The 19,530-nt window shown below is 34.4% G+C and overlaps 1 long non-coding RNA gene across 1 annotated transcript; it reads right to left on the bottom strand.

Annotated features, from left to right (window-relative positions):
- Nucleotides 1-1,657: 1,657 nt before the first annotated feature.
- Nucleotides 1,658-18,020, bottom strand: LOC309636707. The gene is made up of 2 exons (XR_014250158.1): nucleotides 17,963-18,020; nucleotides 1,658-17,908 (listed from the first exon to the last, which is right to left on the bottom strand). It is a non-coding gene; the product is annotated as an uncharacterized lncRNA (long non-coding RNA).
- Nucleotides 18,021-19,530: the final 1,510 nt, after the last annotated feature.

Genomic DNA, 19,530 nt, shown 5'->3' with positions numbered 1-19,530 from the left:
TTTTGTTTTTAACAACACAAATATGCAGATAAAAAACAAGCAAATTTATATTTACACCTATTTTAATAGTCATACATTAAAAATGTTATACAAAGAAGAATTTGCTTCTTTGCTAAGACCTACTATGATGTCTTTATGGCACATGTCTAACATATACAGAAATTAATGACTGTGTCTCAGCTTTTGATTCTGCTCTGTGGAGTGAAGGAGCTGGAGCTGGCCAGAGAGAGAGGCCTAATTTTCAGATCTGTTTAAGTTTGCTACAGAGAAGCAGGAAACCAAAACCACAGGTAGTGCAAAGCAGGTCCTCACAGGACCCCACCCATCTATAAATCCAACCCAATAATGACCTGAATCTGACATAGCAGTATTTCCATCTTTTTGTTCTAAGGAAAAGGTAGCAAAGCCTCGAATTTATGATAACATAAAAGCATAAGTTCATGAGACATGTTGCTTGGAGTCAGACTACTGGTCTAGCAGGTTCACAACTTCTACTCTGCTAGTGATTGCCAAAGATATTTTATGGAAGAACAAGACTGTTTTTCTTAGTATATTCCAAACACTTAAATTTTCTTAACAACCGCCTAAAAAAGACTTACTATATTTACATATTATTTTCTCCTGAAAATAGAAGGGTTTTGCCTTGGTTACATTCACTGCAAAAAGAATAAAAAGTAGATATTGAAAAATTATTCCTGAAGCTGCACTAAAATGCATTATTACCCCTACTTTTAAGCTATCATAAAATAAATCAGTATTCATTGAGATGATGACAAGTTACTTAAAACCAAAAAATGCTTTTGGAATTGAAAAAATTAAAATGATGAATACAAAAGCAACCGTTTCATATTTTCAAACTTTTTAAAGAATTATTTTCAGGCATAATATTCTGTTTCTCTTAAACTAGCTTTCTTCTCCCTAACAATTGCTTTTTTTCCACTTGGCACTTCCTCCCATTCTGTTTCACTTTTAAATCATAAAACTATTTTTAATAAGAAAATTTATATAAAGATTCATGTTATTATGTTTGTTCATATAGTTGGGTCTAATGGTTAGCTATATCTTGTTTTATGAATAATATATCTTTGGTTGAACATATTTTCATAGAGAAAGAACTAGATTGATTCAGATTAGCTACTAATAATACATACATTCAATATGCTTCTTCTTTGTAGGGACCTATAATTATCTTCAGATTATTTTCTCCGGGCTGTTAATGTAATGATGTAATTTAGTGGTTAAGGTAAGGGCTCTGGAGTACGGCAGAACACTCTGGTTTTGATGCTACATGAATTGGACAAACTACTTAACACTTTTGAACATGTTCCACAATGTGGAAAAGAGTAGGACTGTTAGAGGACTGTATTAGTTGGCTTTCTAAGACACAGAGATTAGGGAAGGTAATTGGGTAGAGAGGTAAGCTGTTGAATGCTGAGAGCAAAATTTGGCAGGGAATCATGGTTCAGAGAGAGGGAACAAAATTGAATAAACTTGAATAAGTGTCTAAACATGTTAACCAAAAAAGGCCATCTGTTTGGGCAAGTCATTGATTTTATCGATAATCCACATAGTATATAATGGGAATTCATGTCAGAAAAAACAAACAACAACAACAAAAAGAAACATTTTGCCGTGAAATTTCATGATGTTAGAGATGTTTTTGTCAAATAGACATGCCCTTAATCATACAGCAAACAAACTATAATTACGTTGATCAGATTCTATTGTTGAGTCTTTTGATGCCAGCACAACTGAGAAAGCTTTAATTAAATGGTGGAGATGTTTTGCATATCTTTTAAGGAGGAATTCTGTGCCAAAAATAAAACTGCAAGGTAATATCCTGTCAATAGTGAATATTCCACTACTTGTAGTGCCCTGGATGTGACTTCTGATGCATCTGAACTTTTTACACACTAGTACTGCATGGATGACTTCTTTTCTTAGATTCTCCCTCCAAGGATCACCACAGAAGTCACCCTTTCCAGAATCCCTTCTTTATACCCATTCCCTTGTCATCAGACCAGATTGAGTGCTCAGTATTAACCAGAATCTTTACATACAGACATTGGAAATATTCTAGATAGTTTCAGCAGAAAGGAATTTATGAAGTGTTATCAACTGTTGACAGTACTATTAGGAAGCGATCACTATATTTTCAGGAAGGATGAAGAAAAGGACTCTCAGCTAAGCTTTCAGAAAAGCTGCCAAAACCATGGCACAGAACAAAGTCAAGGAAGCTGCTGCCTCTACCATGATTTGCAGATCCAAGAAATTGGCCCTGTGGCCATTGGCTCCAGTACAAGACACCTCTGCGTAACTGGGTGGCTGCCAAATTAGAAAGCCAAGTACTTTACTGAGAAGCTGTTAGCACTAGAACTACAGAGTTTCTGCTTATGTACATCATCAAAATAGAAAATTTCTGCCCCTTGCTTCTCCCCCCCCGAAATAATTCAATTCTTTTTCAGGTTTGTTTAAGAGCGTATGATTAGTGGGACCTAAATCATGTACAGAATCCCAGTTGCATGGTTGGGTAGAAAATTCAGGTTTTTAAGTATTCCAGCCTCACTGCCTTTTCTGTAAAGAATGGCATGTCCCAAAAGTGGTGGACAGAGAATCGGCCACATGCCCCTTCATTGTACTCACTAGTAAGTTTTATACAGCACTTACTGCAGATGATAAGAGTTGTAATATTACTGTAGGGAGCCTACAATTTTTAATCAGTTTAATCAGTTTTAATTAAGTTCTATCTCATAGTATTGTCATGACCTCAAATAAAATGAGTACATGAAAATATTTTAGCATAGTGTAATCCACACATTAGAAATGTCCAAAAAAGTATCATTATGACTATTGCCCTCTTAATTGTATATCTACCTATTCTAGACTGTAGATTCTTTAAGGATAGTGTCTATATTCTTAATTTTATATTCCAATGCCTGGAGTATCTGGCATATATTAGATGACCAATAAATCTTGGTAGAAGGAAGACTGCAAGAGGGCAAATAAGTGCATTCTGTGGGGATATCTTAGAGATTAATAACATGGGAATACTAAGTAGATGCACTGGCAATTATTGAAGAGTCTTGAATTTTAAGAAATTAGGACAGTTTGCATAGATAATGTAATCAAATTACTCATTATTATTTATTTGCAATTCAAGTAAAAAAAGTGATTAATGAGTATGCTTTTTAAAATATTAGCTATATATTAAAAATCGTGGCAGACTCTTCTGTTAACTCACCTATTACTTAATCAGCAATGTTAAAGAAGTCTTTAAGCTAATTAATCATCAATACATTTATCTGTATATTATGGAAATTATTTTCTTAAAATAAATTTAGCCTGCTAGGTGGTCTATTATTTATTATTTATGAATCAAATGGAACTGAGTTGGCTTGTAAAAGATGATAGTATCTGTATTTTATTTAAGGGATTAGGTGGGAAAATTCTTCAGTTGATAGTATAAATCTGAAGTTTGAAAATCAAGAAACAGTGTTTTTTAAGATTTCCTTAGTCAACATTTTACATGTTTCTGAGTTACTACTTTTGTTTCTGATTTTATTTTTTTGTAAATGGTTTTGCTCTGATAGTTTAAATCATTCTAGCCTCTCAGAGTTGAAATGGATTTTACTATCTGCTGATGTCTTATTCTCAGAGTGGAAGTCCCATTTACATAATTCCTGTCACGTGTTGTCCAGTCTCTGCTGGACTGTCTTCTTAAAACATTCAAGATAGGAAAATTATCATCTTACAATACAGCTTAATTTTGCACAAAATTTTAAGTTTTTATAAAACTCTCTCTAAAAGACAATGGAAATATTTTATTTTGTCTCACGTGTCAGTCTCACTTAACTCAGAAATAAAGGCTTTGAAATATTTCACTAAGTCTACAAATAGTGTATTTATCACTTTCATAATTTGAAAGTAGCTTTCACTCCATTCAATATTTTCCTCTATGATGATAAATTCTACACCAAATATTCTTTGAAAAATTGTTGTTCATCTGACCTTCTCCCTGGCTTAAAGCCCTCATTCTCTCATTCCAGGCAAGTAATTTCTTTTCCCAAGTAAGAAGTCCCGACCTCAGTACCTCTATGTAGAAATTTTCCTTTAACTTTACCACAGATCTATAGCTTAGCTCCCAGCTGCACTACTGTTATGTGCCTAGGAATTATATGCCTCCTTTCAACCTATCTTGTGATAACAGCATATTGATTTTTTTTTAATGGGGCAATCTCTTCCTCACTGGCACATTGGAAGCTGCCCCAGCAGGGCAAAGTGTTTTTGACTCTCCTTACCCTGCACTGGCCAGATTGTGGCAGTTATGGGGCATCAGAAATTGTCCTCTAGTCTTTTTCCCCTTGGTGCTTTGCTACAAAATGAAACAATTATGGTTAGTATGAGGTAATATGGGGAGGATAAATTACTGGCTTTCTAGAGGCAACACTGAGAAAGAGGAACCTGGAAACTAGAAATTCGGGAGTGGGCCATGGAGAAGAGGCATCTTGAGAAGGAAATCTTTAAATCACTGTAAGAATTCTTGGGATCGCCACAAAGCTGCACATGCTTGATATGAATTAGAAGGAGGCCAGCAAAGGCTTTGAGATTTAAACTACAGTGAAAACCATGGCCCATGTTTCAGAATGACACTTAGGAGGTACATAAGCAGTAAAAATCATAATAGCACTGCAAAGGCTCTATAGACTAAAATAATATTGGATTAATTACCCACAGAGTGTAGGTCAGAAATTGTGATCTGAACCTAACAGGGTTGACTACTTTCTAAAACAAAACAGTTAATGTAATCCATCAAATCTTAACATTTTTTTCATGGATAAAGTCTCAAAACATAGTATTTAAAAAGAACAGGATGGAATACAAAATGACTACACATGCAAAGAGCCAGGAAAACCAAAGCAACGTTCAAGGTGGAAAAAAAAAAACAAAACAAAACTGTACACATGCTAATAATGACATGACTGAAATGTTAGATTTTTTGGCAAAGGTTTTAAAACAGCTGTTGCAACAATATTCTGAGAAGTGAGAGAAAGCATTCTTGAAATGAATGAAAAGGGAGAATTTCTCTGAAAAGTAATAAAAACTATAAAATGAAACAAGTGGAAAATCTACAGCTGAAAATACAATAATAGTAATAAAAAATTCACTGAAGAGATTTGATAGCAGAATGGAGATGACAGAGGAAAGAATCTTAAAGGTAGATCAACAGAAATTTTCAACCTGAATCACAGAGAGAATAAAAAACTGAGGAAAAATGAATATAGTTTCAGGCACTTATTAGACAATGTCAAAACATCTAACCTTAGTCTCATTGGAGTCCCAGAAAGAGAAAAAAAGAAGTTGGTGCACAAAAATGTTTGAGGAAGTAATGACACAGAACTCCCTAAATTTGGTGAAAAACATAAATTTAATAATCCTACAAGCATAGCGAACTCAACAGGATAAATTCAAAGAAATCCACACCCAGACACATCAAAATCAGACTGCTGGAAATCAAAGATAAAATTATATACATATATATATATTTTTTTTTCCCCAAGAAAAAAGCATCACATATCATATAAGTAAACAAAGATTCGAATTACTTCATATTTTCTACCAGAAATCATGGAGGCCAGAAGACAACTGAGCAATGTATTTAAAGCACCAATTACACCAATAGAAAAGAAATGTCATTTCGATCCTATATCTAGCAAAATTGTCTTTTAGGAATAAAGTAAAAAATAAATGTGCTGTCAGATGAAATTTTAACAGAAGGAAACGATCTCTCATAAATGAAAAAAGAACAAAGGAAAATATAAACATTTGGTTATATAAAATAGACTATTTTTGCCTAAGTTTATTGAATTATATATGGCTATTGAAAGCTAAAATTATAATAACACTTTCTGACTTGAGTTTCAATGTAAGCAGATTATTATATACATGACAACTACATCAAAAGCAAGAAGGTAAAGGCCTATATTTAGTCACAGGGTTTATTTATTTTACTTGAAGTGCTAAACAATAATTCTAAGTAGTTTGGGTAAAGATTTGTATATATGTTGTAATCCCTAGAGACTTTTTTTTTTCTTAAAAGAGTCGGCAGATTAAAATGAAATTCTAAAAACAATTCAAATAACTTAAAAAACAAAAAGTTGGGAAGAGAAGACACAGGAACAAAAACAAAATAGAATGGACAAAAAGAAAACTAATGCAATCACAGACCTAAATACAACCTATAAATAATAACATTAAAGGTAAATGGTCTAAACACATCAAATAAAAAACAAAAACTTCTTTTGATTTTTAAAAATATCCTTCTATATGCAGTCTACCAGAAATACACTTGAAGCATAGTGATTTAAATAAAAGTATGGTAAAGAAAATACTTTACCAACAGCAAGCTTTTAAAAACGTTTGATTGTCTTTATTAACATCAAACAAAGCAAAATTCAGAATAAAGAAAATTATCAGAAAAAAATACATTAGAAAGTGATAAAAGTTTAATTCATCAAGCATATATAATAATTTTAAATGTATATGCACTTAGAGTTCTAAAGTACATTAAGCAAAAGCTAATAGATGAAAAGATTTTGATAAATCTATAATTATACTTGGAAAGTTCAATACTCCTTTGTCAGTAATATATAAAATGAGTAGAAGGAAAATTAACAAGAATGACCTAGTTGAAATTTATAAAATATCCCATGCAACAAAACAGAACGCACATTATTTTCCAGTGCACATGAAACATTCACCGAGACAGACCACATTGTGGATCATAAAACACACATTAATAAATATAAAAGAATTGGAATTATTCAAAGTGCATTCTTGAAACATAAAAAAATAAAATGAAAATCAATAACAAGATATCTGGAAAATACCCCTCTATTTGGAAATTAAACAACACAAAAGTAGATAATCTATGTGCCATGGTTGAAAGAGGCTATCTCAAAGGAAAGTATAACATATTTTTAAAACAGAAATAGAACATATAAAAATTTATGAGATGCAGCTAATACATTAACTAGATGAAAATTTATAATGTTAAATGCTTATATTAGAAATGAAAAAGGATTTCAAAACACTACTTTAAGATACCATCTAAGACACTTGAAGAAGACAAGCAAGTACCAAAGCAAACAGAAAGAAGGAAATAACAAAGATAAGAGAAGACATCACTAAAATTAAGAACAGAAAAACCAATAGAAAACTCATTAAGCCAAGTGCTGGTTTTCAAAAAGTACAATAAAACTAATACACCTCTTGACAGATTTGTCAATAAAAAAAGAAAGAAGACGTACATTACTAACATGAGGAATAATATCAATATTGATGTTACCTATGTTAAAGGGATAATGAGGAAATGGCTTGCAAATCTATGCCCATTAATTTGACAACCTAGATGAAGTGGATGAATACGTTGCAGAATACAAACTACCAAAACTCATTTAAAAAGAAATAGATAGCCTGAATATTCCTATATCTTTGAAGAAATAAAGTTTGCAGTTAAGTTTTTTCCAAAAAATGAAATTCCAACACTAAATGAGTTCACTGAATAATTTTATTAAACATTTAAGGAATAATTAGTATTAGTTCTACATCATCTCTTGCAGATAACAGAAGGAAAGGAAATACTTCCCATTCATTTTATGAGGCCAGCATTACTCTTATACCAAGACCCCAGACAAAAGAAATTCAAGAAGAGAAAACTATAGGTCACTATCCCTCATCAACATCAATGTGAAAAATTTCAGCCACATATTAGGAAATTGAGTATAATAATATATAAAGAAAATGAAATCTCATAATCAAATTGGTTTATCCCAGGAATTCAATGCTAGTTAACTTTTGTAAACCAGTCATTATATTCCACTATTAACAGACTGATCAAGAAAAATATATATAATCACATGACTATATGCAGGAAAAGTATTTGACAAAAATGAATATTCATTCATTATAAAAATCTCAGAACATAGAAATAGAAGGGAATTTCCCCAGTCTTATCAAGGGCATCCAAAAATCCTTCAGATATTATCATGCAGTGAATGACTAAACACTTTTTTCCCTTATAATTTAGATAAGGATGTCCACTCTTACTACTCCCTCCTATTTTCTATAATTGCTAAGGGATGAATAATAAATGTAAGGGGTAAATATAAATAAACTGTCCTTATTTGTAGACATGCTTGTCTATGTAAAAAATCTCAATGAATATACTAAAAAGCTTTTAGAGGCAATAAGTAAGTTTACCAAGGTTACACAATACAATACCAATACACAAAAATCAATCATACAGCAATGATATTTTTCACAGAACTAGAATAAATAACTTTAAAATTTATGTGGAAATACAAAAGACCCTGAATAGTGAAAATAATCTGGAAAAAGAAAAACAGAGCTAGAGGTATCATGGTCCCAGATTTCAGACTATCGTACAAAGCTACAGTAATCAAAACAGTATGGTACTGGCACAAAAACAGACACATAGATCAATGGAACAGAAGAGAGGGTCAAGAAATAAACCCACACAATTATGCTCAATTAATCGATTACAAAGGAGATGAGAACACACAATGGAGAAAAGACATTCTTTTCAATAAATGGTGCTGGGAAACTTGGACAGCTAAATGAAAAAGAATGAAATTAGAACATTTTCTCATACCATCTACAAACATAAACTCAAAATGGATTACATACGTAAATGTAAGACTGGTAACCATAAAACTCCTAGAAGAAAACAGGCAGAATACTCTTTGACATAAATATTAGAAATATTTTTTTGGATCTGTCTCCTAAGGCAAAAGCAAAAACAAACAGATGGGACCTAATTAAACTTAAAAACTTTTACACAGCAAAAGAAACCATTGAGAAAATGAAAAGACAACCTAATGAATGGGAGACAAAATTTGCAAATGATATGACCAATAAGTAATATCAATAATATATAAATAGTTCATACAACTCAATATCAAAAACCCCAAACAACCTGATTAAAAAATGGGTAGAAGACCAGAATAGACAGATTTTCCAAAGAAGACATACAGATAGCCAATAGGCACATGAAAAGTGCTCAGCACCACTAATCATTGGAGAAATGTACACCAAAACCACAGGAAGATATCACCTCACACTTGTTAGAATGGCTATCATCAAAAAGGCCACAAATAGCAAATGCTGGTGAGGCTGTGGAGAAAAGGGGACCCTCATATACTGTTGGTGGGAATGTAAATTGATGCAGCCATTGTGGAGAACAGTATGGAAATTCCTCAAAGAAAACCCTGAAAATAGAACTACCATATGATCCAGCGATTTCACTCCTGGGTATATATCCGAAAGAAACAAAAACACTAATTCAAAAAGATACATGTACCCCAGTGTTCATAGCAACATCATTTACAATTGCCAAGATATGGAAGCAGCCTAAGTGTCCATCAACAGATGAGCAGATAAAGAAGATGTAGTATATACACACACATATACATAGTGGGATACTACTCATCCATAAAACAGAATGAGGACTTCCCTGGTGGTGCAGTGGTTAAGAATCTGCCTGCCAATGCAGGGGACATGGGTTTGAGCCCTGGTTCGGGAAGATCTCACGTGTCATGGAGCAACTAAGCCCGTATGCCACAACTACTGAGCCTGCACTCTAGAACCCATGAGCCACAACTACTGAGCCCATGTGCCACAACTACTGAAGCCCACGCACCTAGACCCCATGCTCTGCAACAAGAAAAGCCACTGCAATGAGAAGTCCGTGCACTGCAACAAAGAGTAGCCCCCCACTCGCCACAACTAGAGAAAGCCGCATGCAGCAAATGAAGACTGAACGCAGCCAAGAATAAATAAATAAATAAAACAGAATAAAATGTTGCCTCTTGCAACAACATAGATGGACTTGGAAGGTATTATGCTTAGTGAAATAAGCATAATAAGATAGCAAAAGACAAATACTGTATGTTATCACTTATATGAGGTACTTCAAAAATAAAACAAACTAGTGAATATAACAAAAAATAAATAGACTCACAGATATAAAGAACAAACTAGTGGTTACCAGTGAGGAAAAGAAAGGAGGCATGGGGAAAATAGGGGTAGGGAATTAAGAGGTACAAGCTACTATGTATAAAATAAAAAAGCTAAAAGGATATGTTATGCACCGAGAATATAGTCAACATTTCAAAATAATTATGAATGGAGTACAATCATCACAAATTGTTAATGACTATGTTGTGTACCCAAAACATATAATACTGTAAATCAACTATACCTCAATTAAAAAAATCAACCATACATTGGGAATGAACAATTAGAAACCAAAAATAGAAAAATATACATATTACAATATCCTCCCCATCTGAATGAAATATTTAGGTATTAATCTAACAAAATATGTGCAAAATTTATATGCTGAAAACTACAAAACACTGATGACAGAAATCAAAGAAAACCTAAATAAATGGAGAGTAGTGATATTCTGTTAACAGATTGAAAGATGTGATATCAATTCTCCCCAAATGGATCTGTGGATTTAATTCAATCCCAAATAAAATCCTAGCAGGATTCCTAGTAGATATAGATAAGCTGATTCCAAAATTTATGTGAAAAGCTCTAGGAACTTGAATATTCAAAAAAAATTAATCAGAATCAAATTGGAGAACCCACACTACCTGACATTAACATGTTATAAAGCTACAGTAATCTAGACAGCGTGGCATTGGCAAAAGGACAGACACACATACCAATCAAACAAAATACAGATTTCTGAAATTGACCTTCAGATATGATCAACTGATTTTTGTCAAATGGGCAAAGACAATTCAATGTAGAATGGACAGTATTTTCAACAAATGATGCTGGAACAATTGGACATCCATATAAAAAAAGAACCTGTAATAACATATTATATACAAAAATTAACTCAAATTGGTCCATAGACCTAAATGTAAATTGTAAAACGCTGATGAAAGTGTAGGAAATAATCCTCATGATCCTGAGTCAAGCGAATAGATCTTAGATACAAAATCAAAAGCATGAACCATAGAAACAAACAAAAAAGATAAATTGAGCTCTATCAAAATTTAAAAAATTTTCTCTCTGAAGGACATCATAAAGAAATTGAGAAGGAAAGATACAGAGTAGCAGAAGATATATATAAATTACAAATTTGACAGAAGTCTTGTATCGAGAACACAAAAAAAACACAAAAATTAATATGAAGAAAGAACAGTAAAAATGGAGAAAATATGTTAATAGACACTTCATTAAAGAAAATATCTGGCTTTAAAATAATCACATGAAAACATGTTCAACATCTTTAGTCATTAGGGAAATTCAAATTTATACCACAATGAAATCATTACAGATTTATTCAAATGACTACTATTAAAAAAAATACTGACAAGGTTATATGGATGACAATTGAAAATCTCTCACATTGATTTTCTGAAGGAATACAAATGCTACAGATACTTTAGAAAACAGTTTGAAAGTTAAACATATAATTGTCATATGTCCCAAAAAAGTAAATTTTATTGCATGTAAATTTTTTTAAAAAGTTAATAAATACAACTCCTGTAATGCTGCTTGATCTTTAGAGGTATTATATAAGCATGTTTTCCTTAGGCATCCTGTAGCTTCACAAAAGCTTTCATATTCTAATATGAAATATACAATACATATATAATACATATATTATCTAATATATAATACATATATAATCTAGTTCAACTCCCTACAACAGCACTGTAAGGAATATATTATTCCAGTTTTACAAATGAACAAATACTTATTTTCAAACTACTAACTGGGGGTGCAAGAATTGAAAACCGATCCATTGAATTAAAATCCCAGTGTTATTTCCACTTATTTTTCTGACATGGTGTATTAACAGTCTTTACACCCAAAAGCCATCCACCCATCTTTCTCTTTACATCAAATTCAAAAAACACAATAGAAAATGGTAGTGAGCATAAGAATTTGCATTTTCTTCACTCTTCCCTCTGACTTTTGATTCTATACTTAGTATCATTTGGAAACTTTTTAATAAATTTTCATCTTGTTTTTAAAACTCGTATTATTATGACTTTTTGGCAGAGACTTACTTGATTACCAAGTCATTGTTAATACATAAGTTTTTCTATTATGATGAAACATTTCCTTTCTTAACTCAAGTTCTGGAAGGTTTTTTGTGTCTGTCATAAGTTTTCTCTCCAGATCTCTTGGCCTTGAACAATCTCTTAACAGGTAAATGTTTTCTCATTTATCTTTATTGCACTCACTATGGAATATACCACTTATGTCTTTTATTTATTATTTGTATTTATAAGCAGCATCTTTTATTTTATTTCTTGATAATGAAAGTTTTGGTAGAGAAAATTTTATTTTCTGTAGCATTCTAAGCATCCTATCTGTGACTATGCAGATATCCTTAGCATGTAACTTAGTATATCTAGGTTTGGTGCTGCTATGCAAGATGCTGTTACCTTGACTTCCTCCAAAAACCTTCTCTTCTGGATAATTTCACTGAAGCCTCTAATAATCTAATTCCATTTGATATATATATTAAGTATGCACTATCTTACTTAGCAGAATAAAGCAATAGTTAAGAATAAAAATTTGCGTTTTAAAATAAGATCTTACTGTTAAGAAAAATAGTAACAAACATATTGCATAATGTGTACATGTATTATTTAAATTAAAGATATTCTGTTTTTCAAATAGAACTGTCAAGTACTCTCAAATATTATTGATATCATTGCTCATTATTTTTTCCCATCAAAATAAAAAAGTAAAATTTGTTTAGATGTTCTGAATTACGCATTTTTGATATAACAGCACTAACCTGTGCTTATGAGAATCAATCCTCTGATAATGAACTGTTCCCTATAGCTCTTTCCACTGGGCAGGGACTCTGAGGGGATACTACTCAAACTTCTGTCCAACTCTGCAGAGGAAAGATCTCCAGTAAGCCTGAAGCACACTTTAGAAAGTACGTACTCTAGGGTAGATTAAATTTACCTGTGCTGGCATATTAATTATATGTAAATCCTGTAAACTATTCCTCTAGAGTCTCTGATTAATTCGAGAATCTTATAATATGGAAAAGACACTGAATAGATGTTAGTAAAGTTGGACATGGCATCGCATTTGAGGCAGCATAATTAGAATGATTAGAACTGTGGTGGATCCTAGTGTCAACTCTGCCTCTACTACATGTAACCTGGCTCACCGTTTGGACAAGTTACCTAACTTCTCAAAAGCTGTGTCCTCATCAATTCATTTACTTCTATAATGTAGCCTATGATCTCATTTGTTTTGGGGCAGCTATAACATAACTAAAATGCAATTGTCTATCAGGATTTCAGGCCCTGAGCAAAACCATGTGCATTTAATCTTAGCTCCAACTCTTATTAGTAGTGTAAACTTTGGCAAGTTACTGTTCATCCCTTTGCCTCCATTTCTTAATCTGTAAAAAATACATGACGATAAACCTACCATATAAGGTTGTGGAAGAGTACATAAGATAACTGATGTAAGTTACATAACACAGGGCCAGGCACATAGAAGTCATTCAAGAAATATGATGATAGAGAAGGTGATGATGATAACGTTGGTGTCATGCTGCATGAATGCCATGCTCTCTCCCCATGTAAGATATTGCTTTTGTACCTTGGCAAACAATGTTACATTTATCGCATAAATGCCATCTTGTTTGTTTTAGTTTATTATTCAATCTTATTGAGAAATTTGTGTCTTATTTTGTGCCTTGATTCTGTCCTATCACCTACATATGTGTTAAGTAGTGCCTCCCTTACAGATAATAAGCATGAAGCAAGGCATGTCTGAGCTCCAAACACTAGTGGCAAAGTAGTAAAATTCACAGTGTAAGACAATGTTAATTAATTTGAGGTATAATATCTGTGGATATTTTTTAAATACTGGACATTCACTCATATAACTATTATCATGCAACATGCAGTTCTCCACGCAGACCACAAGAATATAAAGAGAAAAGAATCAAATGCCTGCCTGATTCATGATACTCTCTGCTTGATATACTGGTAGAGTTATCCCATTTTAGAAAAAACTAAAATTAATGTACACATCTTGCCTGACTGCATGGATAATGGTGTATTATCAGTCTTAACTGATAATACAGGAAGAAAAAATTGTGGGGAAAGAGGATGAGTTCAGTTTAATGTGAAAAGCCTGGATATGGAAATATATCTTGTAGATAGATAGTTTAGAAGTCTGTACTTTTAAGAGAGACCTAGAAAAACAAATGTAGGTGTCACAATCTTTGATAGGCCAGGGCTAGACATTCTGTAAGCCTAATCAAGTAGTAAGTAATAGGGGTAGGAGTATATGTATATTGAAGAGTAAGAGTTTCTTTATATGTGTGTTAACAAGACCCTTACCCTAGCCTAATGACTCAATGGCAGCAAGCTCACAGTTTTGGTCTCCTCTGGCCATATTAGCGGCTAAAACCATTGAACTTCATCAATACTCTGGATCTGGGAATAGTGAAAATGAGGAATCTGTCCACTTTTTTGATTCCTTTGTCTTGTATACATTCTTTGTACTCTTTGTATGCTGATTAAATAGCAAAACAGAAGTGAAAGCAATTTTAAACCTAGTCTTATTGCTCATTCTTGCCAAACTTGTAACCTAGACCTGCCTCTGAGGTCTGGCTTACCTCTTCATCATATTTAAAGTCATGACTATGAACAAAATAATGTAGAGTGCGGAGAACAATAAACTGAAGATAAAACTCTATAATAGGTGTCATAATTACTTTTAGAGCTTGGATATTAATATGTCTATTGAGACCTCTGGTGGCCCTGGAGGTACACCACTGAGATTCCCTTAAAGAGAACTTGCTATAAGGAACATAGTTGGCTGGCCCTCTCCAACTAGTGTACCTTTGGACCTCAACAGTATTCACACTGAGGCCCCCTGTTCCCCCCCAATCTCCCCACTCCTTCTGAAAAAATGAACATGGTGAAGGTACTAGTGTAAGTCCATTTCTGCTCTGGGATTTCCCAGGGGTCTGGCTGAGACTTTCCCAGAGCTGCACTGAAGTTGGAGGCTCTTCTTATCCAATCAATCCTCCTTCCTTTTTCCTTTCACAAGTGTCAGGCTTGGATTGTTTTATGTAGACTTAGCACACACTAAACCTGCTCCATCTGCCACTTGTCTTTCACAGGCATTTCCTCCCATCAGTCACGTGCAGTGCAACTCATTCTGTCTTAGTATCCTCATATAGGAGGACTCAAATTGTATCAAAACATAATCTTTAGAATGAAAGCGAAAGCAATAGTATTGTTCTTTAATCCTAACAATTGCATAATATAAAGTTTCATCCACCATTATACACAGATTATCTGTAATGAATAAACAATTTTGGAGAAATGAAAATCCCAGTCGTATGATGAAATCAACCACTTTTCATTGTTCCTCGCATATAGTGTAGGGCTAAGCATGACTATTTGGAAGGATTATTGTGAAGACTAAATTATACAAAACATGTCAAAGCATAAAATTACTAATTAAATATTAGGCTTTCCTCCCCCTTTCCAACTCTGCTTCATTATCAGTCCTTTATAGTTCTCTGAACTTCACCTTGGCCCTTTATTTAATTGTATTCTCATAATACTCTATAGCTAAATAGGCTTTGTAACACCATTCCTCAGAAAGTACAAAAAGGTCTATCTAGGACTAGAACCCAGGACTCCAAATTTCTGTGTCTTGCTCCCATAGATCCTATAACATCAAAGATAGGCATATGTGAACCTTGGCTACATCTTTACAGCAAGTTAATGCTGAAATAGGCCAATTTTACATAGAGAACAAATTCAAATAATATCAGGTTGGTACAAAATAGTGGCATCTTAGTGAGCCATGTCTTTTTCCTCTTTGTTGCTGGAAAACATAATCTGAGGGTAGCTATTCTTTTCCTATTATTGATTTCTCTGCACTTTCATTATTTTGGATCAGGTAAATTCTGGTTTCTTTTGTGGTTTACAGAAAGGACATATCAAACCGAGATTTACAGCCCCCAAAGAGACCAGCTTTAAAAGAATACTTCAATGGTGGTGAATAAACAGACAAGTATCTAATGGGGTAAAGCCAGACCCACTTGTTCCTTTTGATCATACAGCTTGGTGTTAGTATTTGTAATAACAGAAGGCTGATATATTTATTTCAGAAGGTCTGCACCTAGCTGATGTGCTTTTTATGTGGTAGAATGATATAGCAAAAAGAGAAAATGCTTTGGAATTACACAGACATAGGTTTGAATGTGTGCTGTACTATTTTTTTAAAACTATGTGAATGTGTCTTTAAACTCCATGGGTCTCAGTATTTTTATTTATAAAAGTAGATGATTGTAGTGCCTACTTCACAGAGTTTATATGTAGATTAAATGAGATGATTTTTTAAAAATATCAAATATTCTGCTGGATATACAATACGGACTTAAGCAAGTTCTTATTAATGGGCTATTGATCAGCTGAAAATCATCCACTCATTCACTTATTCAACGAATATTTGCTGAGTATTCCCTATGTGTCAGATGACAGTCTAGATGCCAGGAGGCAGTGATAAACAAAACAAAGATCCTGCTCACAAAAAAAAATATGACAATATGTGATACAAAAAAAATAAATACATTAAGTGGTTAGAGTTTGCAAGGTGGTATTATTTTTAAAAAATTTATTTATCTTTGGCTGCATTGGCTCTTCGTTGCTGTACGAGGGTTTCTCACTGCGGTGGCCTCTCCCGCTGCACAGCACGGGCTCCAGGTGCGTGGACCCCAGCAGTTGTGGCATAGCAGGCCTAGTTACTCCGCGTGATGTGGCATCCTCCCAACGCAGGACTCGAATCTGCGTCCGCTGCACTCGCAGGCGGATTCCCAGCCACTGCGCCACCAGGGAAGTCCCCAAGTAGTAATATTTTAGATCAGGTAGTTAAGAAGTCACCTTTGAGAAGGTGACATTTGAACTTAGAACTGAATGACACAGGGAGGCAAATCATACAAACAGTGAGGTGAAGAGTATTCTAGAGAGGAGAAAAAGAAGATGCAAAGCCTAGAGATTGTAGCGTGCTACAGATGTTTGAGAATCAGAACGTAGTTGAAGTGAAGGGTGTGAAAAGAATGGCAAGAAAGAAAGTAGGACGAGCTGCTGTAGTGGCGCAGTTTTTAATACTCCACCTGGCAATGCAGCGGACAAGGGTTCGAACCTTGGTCCAGGAAGTACTGGCCGTGCAAGCAGCCCAGGCAAGAGATGATGGAAGCTTAGTCTGGTAGCAGTGATAAAGTTTGGTAGAAAAGGAGAGATTTCGGATAGTTTTGAAAGTAAAGTGGACAACAATTATCCGACAGATTATACGATTGTTTGGGGAGAAAAGTACCAAAAATGAAACTGAATTTTTTGAATCAACGCGCATGCCCAGCGCACGCGCTCTTCGCAGCTTCCCTTGACCTTTGCCCCGCCGGCGGCCCTGGAGCCGGGGCCCGCGGGGCCAGGAAGCCGGAGCCCGTGCCCCCGAAGCAGAACGGCTGCCGTGGCCAAGTACCTGGCCCAGATCATTGTGATAGGCGTGCAGGTGGTGGGTAGGGCCTTTGCCCGGGCCCTGCGACAGGAGTTTGCAGCCAGCCAGGCAGCAGCTGACGCCCGGGGACGTGCCAGACACCAGTCTGCAGCCGCCTCCAACCTCTCCGGCCTCAGCCTCCAGGAGACGCAGCAGATTCTCAACGTCTTCAAGCTGAGCCCAGAGGAGACCCAGAAGCTTCCCCCGCTTCTGTAACCCAGGGACCCTCACCGTCTCCCCTCCTCTGCAGAACTACGAACACCTATTCAAGGTTAGTGATAAATCCGTGGGCGGCTCCTTCTACCTCTACGAACACCTATTCAAGGTTAGTGATAAATCCGTGGGCGCCTCCTTCTACCTGCTGTCAAAGGTGGTGCGAGCAAAGGAGCGCTTTGAGGAGCAACTCCGAATCCAGGCCCAGGAAGACAGAGCGAGAGCAGCCGCCCAAAACGTGACCACTTGGCGCCTCCCACCGCGTCCACCCGCCCCTCCACCCACTTCTACTTTATAGCTCGGTAATAAATGTCTTTATCGAAAGAAAAAACCATAAACTGATATTTTATGTCTTGTTTTTGAACTTCTAAAGGCATGATGCGGATGTTGAAAAACACAGCAGTGGATCAGTTTTACTCACCAGCCAACATCTACAACTTGAGTGCAACGCCAAGCTTGTTCAAGACACTCTCTATGAATTACTTTCACGCAAACTCCAGATATCGCATTATCCATATGTAAGTACTTCAATATATATTTCTAAAATATAAGGACTCCTTAAATTTCTAACCACAGGACCATACATTTATCAATGCCACTAAACTTGCATAATACCACTAAATTAACAATAAACTCATCAAAATATGGTTGTGTTCACATTTGTCTGAATAATTTATAATTTGTTTTTATAGTATGTTTATTTCAATTAGGGTCCAGGAAAATATACACATTGCAATTTATTGATATGCCTGTTAAGTCTCTTTTGATCTATGCTTGTGATATTCTATTTCTTTGTCTTTCTTTCTCTCTTTCAATCTTTCTTTCCCTTTTTCTGATTGAAGTTCATTTTTTACATATCCTGTAAATTGATAGATACAGACTGAGTTTTTTGCTTGTTTTTGCTAGGCTATTTCACAGAAGGTGTGACATCACCATTAGGTGTTAACTGATGTCTTAGTCTATCTTTTTGTAATATTATTAGTCATTAATTATATCTACCAGATCCATTAATCTGAAAATTCAGATTTGTTCTTCATTTTTGGCTAGAATACTTTTATAAAAAGAACCTTCCTCTCAGCAACTTTTGGTTATACAGAGGCAGAGATAAAAGTTTAAATCTTTCCTTTTATTGATTCCTAAGTGTCCTCTGAAGGTGATCAATAACGTTTATTTGTTTGTTTGTTTGAATTATTATGAGCTTAGGGATTTAAATACATTTTCACACAAAACTTGTATGGCTTCCATTTTTTCCGGCATGACAAAACAAATCCAGGCTTATCAGGTATAATTCCTACTGGACATCTGGAATTAGAAATTTTTCTACAGAGTTCTGATTCCTTTTAATTGGAAATAATATTTAAAAAGCACAATCTAGAATCTGGAGATGTTATTACCATTGGATTGTTTATTATTTCTAAGTGTTTTCAGTAAACAGAACCAAAAAATGTATAAATCTTTAAAAGATAAAAATACAACATGAGTCCTACTAATATTTTTATTTCAAAGTCAAAACTACGGAGGTTTCACTTAAAGTCATTGATTTTTTACTTTATCTCTTTTTAACCACCCTAAAAACTTGATTTTTAATGTTATCAATATAATTATTTGATATTTTCCACAGCATATGTGTGTTCATGTGTACACATTTGTACACACACACAGAGTAGGCTTAGAGTAAGAGCATAAATACTACCCCAAAAGATAAAATTAGCA

This window comes from Balaenoptera physalus (genome assembly GCF_965194825.1).
Source record: "Balaenoptera physalus genome assembly, chromosome: 10".
Classification (NCBI taxonomy): domain Eukaryota; kingdom Metazoa; phylum Chordata; class Mammalia; order Artiodactyla; family Balaenopteridae; genus Balaenoptera; species Balaenoptera physalus.
Note: the sequence above shows the minus strand (reverse complement) of the source record. Positions and strands in the feature narration are given on the sequence as shown.